Raw genomic sequence first — 12,893 nt, forward strand, 5'->3', positions numbered from 1 at the left:
CAGCATCCCCCAGTTCAGTTTATGGGGTTGCATTTGGAAAGCAAGTCAAGGTAAATGTTCATTGTACGTGCTGAAAGGAAAGGCTTATTATCTCCTCCTAATTTAGAGGAGAAGTAGCATTTCTGTAACAGGAGAGACCAACAGTATGTTGCTTCCAGCTTCTACACACCTACAAAGGAACCTCTCTGGGGAAGCAGGTGGAGATCTGGCACTTTCTCCAGGCCTCCTCCTCCCATGGAGTTAAAAGCTCTCCAGGCCTTCTCCTCCTCCCTGGAGGTAAATCCAGTAATGCCAGTTTACACAAACCCTCCTGAGCTCATGTGCTGCATCACTCCCACGTGGATGATACTGGGATGCAGGGCATGAGGTAGCAATTCCCAGGGCACACACCTTTGGGTGTGTCGAGCTGCTCATATTTGAAACATCCAGTTCTCTCTCCACACCTCAGAAGATGGTTTTTTAATGGCTCTTATAAAATGCTGCTGCTGTAGCAGGACAATACTCACGTGCTTCTGCCTTGCTCCCAGAAACCACAAGATCATCTTTATGTGCCCTCTTTGTTCACAACAAATTCATCCTCAATCACCTAAGTATTGATCAGAGTAGATAAACAAACCAGCTGTGAGCAGAATAATTTCCTTTGCTGTTCCTTTGCCTTTCAAATTGTAAAGAAAACTTCTATAGAAGTTCCTGCAATACTTATTTTTTCTTAAAATCAGATTTTTGTGATGCATGTGTTGATCACAGGCAGCCTGCAGCAGGGACTGTGTAATTTCTGGGTTTAATTTTAGAATTAACTTGAAGCAAGGGTGATGATACAACATTCTGGGCACTCAGAGGTGTCTTCTAACTTGTTCTTTTAAATCTTCTCTTTTCAATGGTCCTTTCTGGGGAGGAGGCAGTCAGAGAAAATGGTGCAGAACTAGTAAGTAAAACTCCTCTATTTACCTTTTCTCTAAGACACAGCTAATGAGGGATGGGGAGTTATCCCTCCTGTTTCTCTCATGGTTAGGAATGAATTCATCTTGCTCCCTTCCCATTTATCTGTAATTCAGTGTTCTGTCAAGGGCTCCATATTGTTGCACTGAAGATACTGGTAATTACTGAGGGTTTTAATCTGTCAGCTGGAACTCCTCAAAGAGGGTTTGGATATTGAAACTGCAATCAGATCACACTGGAAGTTCTGAGGAAAAGCTGAATAGTAAAGTATTTCTGGTCCTTTTAAGTGCCATTCCCATGGTGATGGGTGTGGCATAATAACCTAGATTAGAGCTTAAAATGAATGAGTAATAAAATCTGTCATGAGGTGGGTATAGTGTGAGGAGGCATCACTCAAATTTTCCCACAGATCCCTGTTAGCATAGTCCTGGTGTTTATCTACAGCATTTGGAACAGCAAAAGTGTTTAAAAATGCTCATGCACATCTAAAAAATCAAATCTGCCAAATATTCTGGGTATCAGGTGGGAAGTTGTCTCTTAAAAAGCTTCGAATTTTTAACTTGCATTTTTACAACCTAATTCCCAGTGCTTAAAACGTCATGAGAAGAGAACTATCTGAGATTCTAGAAGAGATCTGAAAGATGTGTTAGCTGCTAAAAATAACTATTTGCCTGCAAACTCTAAGGCAGCATAGCTGGGGATGAAAGAAAAAAAAAGGGAAAAACGAAGAGGAGGAAAAAGCTCCAATATAATTAAAGTGTTCCACATGCCTTGGTAGTTGCCATGGAACTCGTAGTACCTCCAGTCTGCAGCAGGGCTGTGGTGCTGCCTCTGGGAAATAAAAATGCCACTGGAGGTTGATGCTGTTCCTAAGAATCCAGTCACAGCCCCATTTTGGGGGTGGCAGAGGGTGAGTCAGAGGTAGGAACTGGTCGTGATCCCTGGAGAAGCTTAAAAACAGGATGGGTTAAATGACATGGTAATTACTGTGTGACAACTGGGCACTTCCTAAACTTTAGTTAACTACAGGCAGCAAAGATGTTACATAAGATTTCTTTACAGTGTATATTTATATGACTGAATAAGTGTTTATTTATCCTTTCTTTAGAATTCATCACTCGATAGGAGCAAAATCCTTCTGCTTTACTTCTCTGTAGGTGAGAATTAGCTTTTGTTGGTATTTCCATAAGTGGTAGAATGATTTGCATAGTCCCTCTGGGTTCTCAGTTATCTGTGCAATGAAACACATCAAGATGAACGTTATTGTTAGTTTAAGCATCTTGTTTAAACCACCATGCAGAAAGGAGTCTTTTTTCGTTAGTTTAAATACTGTTTTCTGTTGTTTTACCCACACTGGGTAGAACAAACAATGCAAAATTGGATGAAAGCTTGTCCTGTGTAACAACAACAAAGAATGTGGGTTTGAAGAGCTTTTTTGTGCTGCTGCTGGTTGGTGTGGCTGATGTAGGGAGGGAAGCCAGTAAGTTCTTGGGGTGGGTTGACCTTGGCTGGACACCAGGTGCCCACCAAAGCCACTCCATCAGTGTCCTCTGCACCTGGACAGAGGAGCCACCCCTGTGTCCCCCCCAGCTACCAAAACCTGGCCACACAAACCCAACACAGCACATCAGGAATGGGAACACTTGCAGCCTTTACAGAAAAGAAACTCCAGAAAATAGCAGAGCAAGTTCCTGTGCTGGGATTTTTGAAGCAGCACTTCTGCGATTAAAAAAAAAAAAAAGGAAAAAGCAATTAGCTGCTTTTTCTGTAGCAGATGTGACCATCAGTTCTGTAGAGGAGCTGCCAGATGTACGTATTGAAGAGTTCATCCAGATGAAATAAAAATCCTGTACTCAAAATCTTCCCACTTGGGTGGATACATCCCACTGAATAGAAAAATGGATTTCGTAAGTCAAGAGATCTTTAAATACAGTTCTTAAGGAACAACATTTCAGTGATTCAGAAAGCTTCAACAATTTTGGACCCTTCAGAAATCTGAAAAAGGACAGAAACAATTGCAACTGGTGTTCCCACATTATTGAAGAGAACAATTTTCATTCTAAAGTGAGCCTTGTACTTGTGGCCAGGATGCCAGCAGTTATGTCAGCATCCTGAATTTCCCTGGAGCATCCAGCAATTCCTGTTCCATAGAGGTAGGAAAATGCCTTTATATTATGTGTTGACTGATCTGATCACACAGAGCAGAAAATAAGAGCCACTAGGACTGGAATCAAAGATACTCCAGCTTTTGATCATATTTAATCCTTTATAGGAGTGTGGTTTATAATACCAGCATCTATTTTATAATGATTCCTCCAAATTGGCTGTGACCTACTGGTGCAGACTGGTACAGAGGAGCTACCAACCATCCCTAATTGGGATGAACTAAGTTACAGTTGCTCTGAAGCTACTTTTTCATGGCCTTACGAGGGAGCAAAGAGAGTTACTTACACATTTGAACCATATTTTTTTATTTCACCACAGTTACTGCTTCCACTTTATTACAAGTTCTAAATAACAGCACGAAGGTTACAACTCTTTGCTTCCATCTTCAACAACAAGCTGACTTGTTGCTGTGCTCTGTTCTGGATACATCAGTCTAAAATCACTTACGAAATTTTAATGCTGTGCACTGAACTACAAATGCTTGAAATGGACTTACATGGTGACAAATTACCTGAGAGACAAAAAAACTCAAATTAATGATGGAAAATTATGGCAAGCGCAAAGGTTCACCCCCGTGGCTCTCAAGCCAGCAAATATTTTGGGCAAGTTTTCTGTAAAGTTAGTCTGACTGTCCAGTTCTAATTGCAGTTTTTGTGTTAGGGGTTATTTCCATAGCCAGTGGCTGGTTGGTCATTTTTAAAAATGCAATTCTTTGCTGGCTCTGCACTTCTAGAGACAACCCAATATTTAAATCCTGAAGTCCTTATTCAGCAAAACTTTTATCAAATTTTGCAGGGAGAAAGAGGGGTGGCTGTACATGGATTCCAGTATCTGTTTCACCATCTACTGGCCACGGCAAGAGATTCTATTTAACATTTAGGAAGTGAAATTCTAACAAACATTGCTAAATGCTGATGTAGTTGAAACCCATTATTTGGAGGACTGTGTCACACCATTCTGTGCTTTACTATGCTGGGTCAGTGCCAGAGAGCGAAGCCAAAATGAGACACAAATTGCAATCAGTCCCCGGTAATGGAACTGCTTTCTCATCACCCTTTTGTTCGAATGGCATCATGCAGAAACCCAGCGAGCTCTGAGGCTGCAAACTGGGGTTTGCTTTGTGGTGAATTCGGCAGGGACGGGCCAGCCCTGGCTGGGCTCTCCTGTTTGGAGGAGGTGAAAACCAGCTCCTGTTTGGAGCGGAGCTGTTTGATTCAGCCTTGAAAACCGGCATTAAATGGGTGCTGATGGCGTTGGAGCTGCTGCTCCAGCTGTTTAAACTTCAGCAGCGGGATAACGCCAGGTTCCAATGTGTTGCTTCACAAACACAATGAAAACACGAAAGGAAGAGAAGGGACGACAGATCTCTGGATGGGAAATTCCTGGGCGTCAAAAGGACAAAAGGAAAATGGAGAGAAGCAGCAGACAGCGAAGTTATTCACCCACCAGAGCTCTGCGCTTCACACCTCCCTGTCTGTGCCCACCCTCTCTCCCCCTCCCACCCAGCCCGGCGGTGCCGCAGCGCTCCCCGGGCGGGGGGTCCGGGACCGCCGAGCCTTCCCCCGCTCAGAGCCAGGGCCGGGCAGAGCCGCTCCTTCCCCCGGGGCGAACAAAGCGGGGGGCGGACAAAGGCAGCGGAGGGGCCGCGGGGGGATCGCGGCCGCGCCGCCGGTGCTGCCGCTGCTGCTGCAGTCCCCGCCCCGGCGGGCGCAGACGTTGTGCCCGCCCCGCTCCGCCTCCTGCGAGCCGGGGCGGCGCCGCTGCAGAGGGGGAGCCGGGGAAGGAGCAGGAGCCGGGGCAGGAGGAGAAGGAGGCGGTGGAGGAAGCGGTGCCCGGCGCTGGCGGGGTGAGGCGGCGGCGCGGGGCCGGGGGAGGCCGCCGGTGGGACCGCGCGGGGCGGCGGTGGCGGTGTGAGGGCGGTGTGAGGGTGGGGGGAGCCGCCGCCGCCTCCCGCCCTGGGGCCTCCGCGCTTCCCGTCCGGGCGCCACGGCGGGCGGGCGCGGGGCGGGTCGGAGGGGACGCGGCTCGGCGCTGAGGGACCCCGGGGGGCTCTGAGGGGCCGGGCCGGGCGGGCCGACGGCTGTTGAGCGGCCGCCACACGTGCTGTGCTGCCCGGGCCGCCCCGCCGGGTCCGAGCCCAGCGCCGGGACTCGCCCGCCTCACCCCCATCAGCCCCCGGCGGGACGGGGCCCCGGCAAGGTGCGGGAGCGGCGTCCCCGGCGGGGCTGGAGCCTCCCCGGCCTCGCCCCCCGCCGGCCCTGGGGGGCTGTGAGGGGCAGGTGAGACACGAGGGGCTGCGCGCCCTGCTCGGGGCTCGCCCTTGGAAACTGCGGCGCTGTGTCTGGTTCTTGGTGGTGTGAGCGGGTGATTCTGGGGAGGAGAGGTGTGAATGTTCCTTCTGTTCCTCGGTAAATGCTGACCTGCAATTCCCAGCATCCTGCCTTATATCCTGATATTTCACTGATGAACGATTTGCCTTATAATTTACCTTGTTGGGTTTTTTTTGGTTTTGTTCTCTGCCCGCTCCCCATCCTTGTGTTGTTCCCAGAGCTCCTGATTTCCAGGTGAGCTGCCCTTGTATCCCCCCAGGTGGCTCAGCAGAGTTCGCTGCCGTGTTCTACCCAGCGTTAGAGCTGCGGGATTCCCGGGAACAGGCGCTGCTCCAGGCCCCTCCTGCTTCCCGCTATAACACTCGAGCTGCTTCCTCAGGCCATGCAGTGCTCCCTTTTCTGTGCCATAGCAATGGGGCACAAGGTAATTGCTGCTGTTACTCACATGGTAATGTGGCTCCTGCTGCATGAAAATCAGCAGCGAGTTTTCCCTTTCATCCTGACATCTTTGTTCTGATCTTGCGGTTTAAATAATTTTAAAAAATATAAACAAACAGAAGCCAACACCACAAGAATGCCTTCCAAAGGGAGGAAAATTTAGTCTGGGATTGTATATCCTTGAAAATATGATTGTGAAATGAAGACTTACCCCTCCCCACCCCTTCACTTACCCTGTGTGCTGCATGGGCAGGGTTTTATGGAAGTTCACAGGTTGCGTTGAGATCTTTGAGCAGAAGGATTTTCAAACATGTGATACCTGTGTTGACAAGTAGGAAGAAGAAAGGAAAGAGGTGCAAAAGAGGAAATGCCTTTCTGGTGGCTGCTTTGCAAAGAAAGAGCAGAAATATGGGTGTAGTTCTGAAACCAGCAACGACAGAGAGAGGTTTTTGTGACGTGTGTGTCTGTGTGCACCTGCTGCAACATGTAGAGGGACAGCAAAGCAAATACCTCCCCTCCACCCAACAGCAGCATAGCCTAGTCTGAGGAATGTGCAACTGCTCAGGTACAAAACCTCTTCATTTACATGCTGAGGATTGTTAGTTCTTGGTGTAAAATGGTGAGATTTCAGGGTTCTCTTCCAGCCCAAACGTGCTGGAATGTTTTCTGTCTGTGCTGAAGTGCACTAAAGCTTTGTGTGTATTGGAGGGAGAGGGACGGGTTGGCTGGAGCAGAAAAGCTTGGAAATGTGACCTCAAATGTCCGTATCTTTAGGGATCAAGAGGGAGATTTTATTTGGCGGAAGAAATAGTTTTATGTAATTTTTATGGTTTCTCTTAAAGAGAAGATCTTTGCTTTCTAGTGAGGGCAGAAAAGCAGCTGTCTTGTATCCTCATCCCAGATGTATCCTGTAGGGAATAACAGCCTCTTTCCTCATGTGATTTTACTGTAGGAAGGAGGAGAGCTCCCTATGCTGATTGCTATGATTTCCTAGAGCTCCTGGAGATTTCCTGAGTTACAGTTGTAGCTCTTTACCATCTTCTAAATGTGTGAATATTCCTGGGTAAATACTTGCCTTTATTTACTCAGCTTGGACAGATTGTATAACTCCTTTAGTGTTCCTCCCTTTATCCTTTTAGCCCTGTTAAAATTTTTCTTGGGAGGGACTGAGACCATTTCAAAACAGATCCTCCTTAAAAAGAAGCAGAGTGATCTGCCTTGCCAATGTGATTTTTCAGAACTGCTTTTCTAAAACACTGGGGTCAAATGTTAGCTCTGTATGTTGAATGCAAGTTTTCTAATGTTTGAACATGACGACCATGAATGAATGCAGCTCTTGTTGAATCCTTTGGCATTCCCTGGGGACTACTGGCTCTGCTGGCACGTATGAAAAGTAACTCGCCGGAATCCTTATTGGAGCAGCATGTTTGGAAATGCCTCAGCTGGCTGGTGCTTTGTTATTTAATGAAAGGCAATTATATACTGCATTAGCTGTAATCTCAGCTCCAGTTTCTGCAGGAGCAACCATTTCATTCTGGACCAGCAGAACTCTGGCAGCAGCTCCCTGATGATTCAAACACCTCCTGCCATGTCAGTGCTTGTCCAGGTGTGTGTCCTCCACACTTTTATTTTTGCAGTGATGTTGCTCTCGTGTGCCTGACCTTTCCAAATACCCCCAGATCTGGGATCTGGCTCCAGGCCTCCGAAAGGCTGCAAAGGATTCAGAAGATGGATCTCAGAACAGGCTGTACAAATTTCTACTTTAACACCCACCAGAGTTTTTCCACCTGGAGTGTCTCATCAATTGTTTGTACAAACTCAGACAGAAGACTCTTGGGTGAATAGAATACATTCTTTTAATTCATAAGACTCTACTGATTCCAGAAGAAACACCATTGAAAGCTATTAATTCCCCTGATCTTTAAAATCTTACTGTCTATATTTTTAACTTATTATGAGAGGAAATTGCAAGGCAAAGAGAGGAACTCAGTATTTTATAGAATTAGCTTATTTGACATTGTCATTCTGCTGCTCTCCTTGGCAGCAGCATCCACGCAATCACAGCAATATTTATCTAAGTTCTGAATTTGGGCTTGTACTTTGTTCTGTGCCAGCCTCACAACAGTCATGGTGCTAATTTAAAAGGCTCAGAACATGGGGAGCTAAAAAGGGACTGCTGACTTGATGTTTTCCCCGAGTGTGAAACAGTTACAGTTTCACCCAAGTCTATCAAAATGAAATCCTTACTATAAAAAGCAGCATCTTTGTTTCAGCTGCTTCAGTTGTAATTGTATTAAGGAGAAGCCTTTGTGTCTTTGAATGCTTTGGGGTTTGAGGCTGACAGGAGATGGTATTTTCCTTCTCAGAGTTTCATTTGAACTTTAGAAACTTAAACTTGATGCTCTACTATTCCAAAATCATCATTTTATTGTGACTGAGATTGTAAAGTGATCATTTTATTAATGCACTTACTGAGATAGTCGAAGTGTTTTGTCACCATCAGAAGTCAGTGTGAACAGTCAAACAAATTACTCTTGTTATTATGAAAATGGAGGGGTTTTGGGAAAGAATTCCCTTGGAAAAATGAAGGAAAAATAGTAAGTGATGATAATGGGCTTATAAAAGAGGTGGCAATTATTTACTTTCTCAGTTGCAAACTTTCTCTACTCCTCAATCCTTGACTCATTCTGTAGGGAATGATGTGCTGAGGAGGATCATGTGCTTTCTGATCTTTTAATAGACCATAGCAGCAATGTTTTTATAATCCATGTGTTCAGTGGCAACTTGAAGTGTTAGAGTTTGCATCATATTAACAGCCATCAGCTCTTCCTGATTAATTAAAGATGGCAGGAATCATTTTAAAGCAACTGAACAGGCTGTGTTTGAAATAGCAATAGACTGAGAAAAAATTACCTGCAAATTGCCAGCCCAAAATAGGGTTTTTTTTGCTTTGTATTCAGCAGTCTTCATGTTCCAATGGTTTATTTTTTTACTGAGGATCTGGAGGCATTTAGGAATGTGAATGAGCAGAGCAGGTTCTAGAATGATAAGGTGAGGTGACTTAAAATGTCCTTGATGCAGAATTAAAATGCACAGGCAGAGCAGAAGGTTTGATGAATTACCTTCCTCACAGCATTGCTGTAATATCTGACTGATGCTTTCAGCTCCTAAGCCTCTTACTATCTTTGATCTGATTCAGCTGCTTCTTAGTGCAGTTTCTTACTTATAGGAATTTGCCCCTCCTTCCCCCTTTCCCAGGCATGTGCTGGGAGGATCCTGTTTATACAATTTGCAGCAAATATCCTGCAGTTCCCAAGGTAGAAAAAGAGCCATGTGTCTTATTTACCAACTTAGCAATGTCCCTAAAACCCTCTAATTTTCAGTGGATTTGGGTCTCAATAATGGTTGCCTTCCTGACTATATTATATTTAAATTTTGTATTATCTCCAAACAAAGTGATAAAACCTGCTACTGCTAAATGTATTAACGGCAATACTCTGGTTTTCCAAGTTGCTTCAGAAATTAGTTGGTCTGGTCTAAAGTTTGGGAGAAACTCAAGACTATTTGAACACAAGTCTCTCTCCTCCTAGTTCACTTACTTCTGTAAAACTTGCAGGAATATTATGTATTTTTTTAAAGATCTCCTGCCTTTTATTTTATTTAGTTGAAATTATCCCAGCAGTTTCAAAATCGATTAGAAATACAGATTTGTGGGCAGGCCTGACTTCCCTAAGTCTGATGTTTAAAAGATACTTTAAAAGTCTTTGGTCCTGAGTATAATATGGATCTTTGAACTAATATGGAAAACAGTTCAAGCCATCTCCATGGTAGATAAATACAATATCTGCTGTTGATCTCAGTTAAGAAACAAATCTAAAGTTGCCGGTTGAGCTGTGGGCTCCCATGTCCTTAATGAGGGACAGTGTTTGGGGTGTTTGGATTGATTCCCAAGCGCTCTTCCAGTCCCTCTCAGTGCACAAGGCAGGAGGAGCATCCTCGGAGTTCTTAAGGGAGCAGGATTCACTCTCAGAAGGCACAGAAGCCCCAGAGCTCTTTGTGGGTGTCCTCAGCCCGTGCTGTTGGTTGATGGTGGGCTGGTGATAAGGAACAGTGTTTGTGTCACAGCCTTGGGACCGGCGGGGACATCCCTGCGTGCCTTTGTTTCACTGGCTGCTTCAGACCAGGGAATGTTTACCTAAAGCAATGCCCTCAAAACCAGAGGTGAAGGGTTTTCCAGGACCTGTGATCCTACAGATACGTTTCAATTGGTGAGATTTGTCAGCCCCTCTCTGTTGCAGGTTGTGCTCATCACCTCAGTGGCACTGTCAGAAGAGCTGTGTCACAGCCCTGGGCAAAGGGCCCAAATGGCTGCAGCCTCTGGCTTTGTGTTTTTGTGGCAGCAAAAGCAAACTGTGCTTTGAGTTAAAGACCTACCAGAACTTGCATGCAGCAGTAATTTCCTGGAGTTATCCTGGTAGCAACTGTGAGGGCACTTCAGGAGAGCAAGAATTGCTTTCACTTTGTTAATTTAATAAACTAACCAGAGAAACACTTCTTCAAGAATCTGTCCCCTCTGAAATTCATATTAATGTTAAAAACACAGTATAAAACCTGAGGCTTTAAGGTTCATGTAGGATGAGTGTGTGCCTTTTTGAAGGTTTACCTCTCTGCAGTTCCTGTGATGGTTATATTGGATTGGGCTGGAATGAGCTGAAGCAGAATGTGATAAGGATCCTGTGTAAATTAGGAGACATTCTTGCTTATTTTCTTACTAAATTTTTATTTCCTATAGCAGTATCTGCAAACAACAGGTCTGAAAGGTTTGGATTACTCTTTTTTTTTTTTTCCTGCCTGATCAGCTGAGTTTTAAATGCAAATTTTTTTTCTACCTTTAAAAGTGAGTACAAAATACTGGTTTGATGGGCACATACCAGCCCACATGTTTTGATGCTGGCAGTGAGCAGAGCATCTTTTAACCCAAATAAATATGATTTGATGGCATTTGGCACAATAAACATTGAATTAAATAATGTCTTTTCTCATAGTAATGATGTATCTGAAAACTATATTCAGGTCATCACGTTACTTGATTAATTGACATAAAAATCAATGGTTTCTGGAAAACAAAATAAAACTGTGTTTTTAAATGTTCCCTTTCTCTAATTGCTGTGTTGAATGAGTAATCAGATGTCAACCCTTACTCTATTGAAATCTTTCAATTCTTAATTCAGTTTATTTTCTGGTTTATATATAGATTCTTTCTCAAAGTCTCTTTGTTTCAACTTGAATGGTGCCTGAAGATGCCTCCAATGCCACAGTGTCATCACTGAACAGAGCAGTTAAATTCTGGAGCCATATTCGGGTTGGTTTAGCAGTGACCAGGGCAGAGATGTTCCATCAGCACCACAATAATTTGCAGTTTGTGCCTTGCTTTGGTAACAAATGCCTGCGGTGCTTTCTGGGGTGTTGGAGTCTGGCCTTGCTGCTCACTCAATAAATGCACAGGGCTGACAAAACATGTGGGATTTGCTGAGGGTCAGAGGGAAGTTCACTCACCATTTCAGTGGATCAGTGCAAAGGGACCTCGATGGGAATTCATTGCTCCAAAATAGTTGTATTTCAGTAGTGAGTGGCCTGGAATACCAGGTGTGCTCATCATTCCAGAGGAGCTCTGTAAAGTTAAGGCAGGGGAGGCTTCCAGATCCAGCCTTCTGGTTTAGCAACTTGTAATTGTACAGAAGTGACTCTGCAGCTGAGACACTTACAGTGGATATTGTGGGCAATATTTCATCGTAAATGTAACCCAACACTTGCAAAATGGTGATTCAGCCTTTTTGGTTGCCCAGGAAAAAATAACCTCCAACAGACCCAGGAGGCGGCAAAGGAGGAATCAGGATCAGGAAGATTTTTGTTCCAGGATTCAGCTTTTCTCTCACTCTGTGCTGACATTGCAGTTTTCCAAACATGAGGAATCTGACTGTGGAATATGAAGTAGGGAAGGACTATCCTTGTATTCCCCTTGGAAACAAAACAAGGTGGTGGCAATAGGAAATGCTGTTTAGGGAGAGTGTGTGAGGCTTTTGCTTTCTGCAGTTTATCTCTCTGCTGTGCCACCTCATCCAGAATTGTTCCTGTAGGGATTCTGGTGGGAATGGCCCAGTCTGATCACTTTGGGGACCTGCTGAGCTTGAATTCTTCTCATTCCCATCTGAACCTTCCAGAAACTGGGCTCTGTGATCTGACACATTCTTGCACACAGAGGAATATTCCTAAAGGGGCAGCAAACAACCAGCAGTGCAATGAGAAGGCATTGATTTTGTTCAAAGCAGAATTATGGTTGTATTTTTAAATTGTGTATGAATAAATTCAACTGAAGGCATGAAGTGGTTTTGTAAATATGCATACTGACTTTTTACAGCAGTGTAATATCAGCCCAGGAGACTGCAAATATGACTTGGGGGAGCTGTAGTAGGAATTAGATCTGAATCAGGCAGAAGATGTTTACGTGCCTTAGTTTTAAGATTGCAATAATTTTAGGAGTTGTGTTTGTGAAGGGTCAGAGCTCTTGGAGTAACTCATGGACCAGAGGAAAAAACTTTCCAGGTTCAAAATTCCAAGTTACTTTCTCTAAACTCAAAACACTTGAGGAATAATTCATGAGCTGTGCAAGCTTGGCCCCAGTGGCATGAACAAGAGTATGAAACAGATATTTAAGAAATGCTGCTCAGACTGTTTCAAACATGGTGCTTCTTGTGGGGAGCTTGTCATTCTCCCAGGAAAGTGAAGTTACTGTATTGTGGTGGCCTTTGGAATATATTTTCCATTTAGCTTTTCTACAGAAGGGATTTTCTATTTTGGTCATGTCACCTTGTCTTGATGGGATGGTCAGAATTTGATTTTTAGATACCTACTGTTGATGCCACAGGGATTGCTGATGGGTTCTAGATCCCTGTGAGATTTTTCAGCAGTTACCTATTCTACAAACCCCTTTTAGAATATTTACTCTTTATCTGTTAGTCT

The 12,893-nt window shown here is 44.5% G+C and overlaps 1 protein-coding gene across 15 annotated transcripts in view; it reads left to right on the plus strand.

Moving 5' to 3' along the window:
• Positions 1–4,766: 4,766 nt before the first annotated feature.
• The window catches only part of CLIP1 (CAP-Gly domain containing linker protein 1), a 61,815-nt gene continuing 53,688 nt past the window's right edge, over positions 4,767–12,893 (plus strand). For 12 of the 15 annotated variants that reach the window (XM_032705467.1, XM_032705471.1, XM_032705478.1 and 9 more), the window contains exon 1: positions 4,767–4,951. The gene's annotated coding sequence lies outside the window, so the exon portion shown is untranslated. Of the gene's footprint in view, positions 4,952–5,282; positions 5,305–5,344; positions 5,514–12,893 lie in introns of those variants that run through there. The other 3 variants (XM_032705470.1, XM_032705468.1, XM_032705469.1) reach the window with 3 other exon arrangements.

This window comes from Chiroxiphia lanceolata, chromosome 18, assembly GCF_009829145.1.
Source record: "Chiroxiphia lanceolata isolate bChiLan1 chromosome 18, bChiLan1.pri, whole genome shotgun sequence".
Classification (NCBI taxonomy): domain Eukaryota; kingdom Metazoa; phylum Chordata; class Aves; order Passeriformes; family Pipridae; genus Chiroxiphia; species Chiroxiphia lanceolata.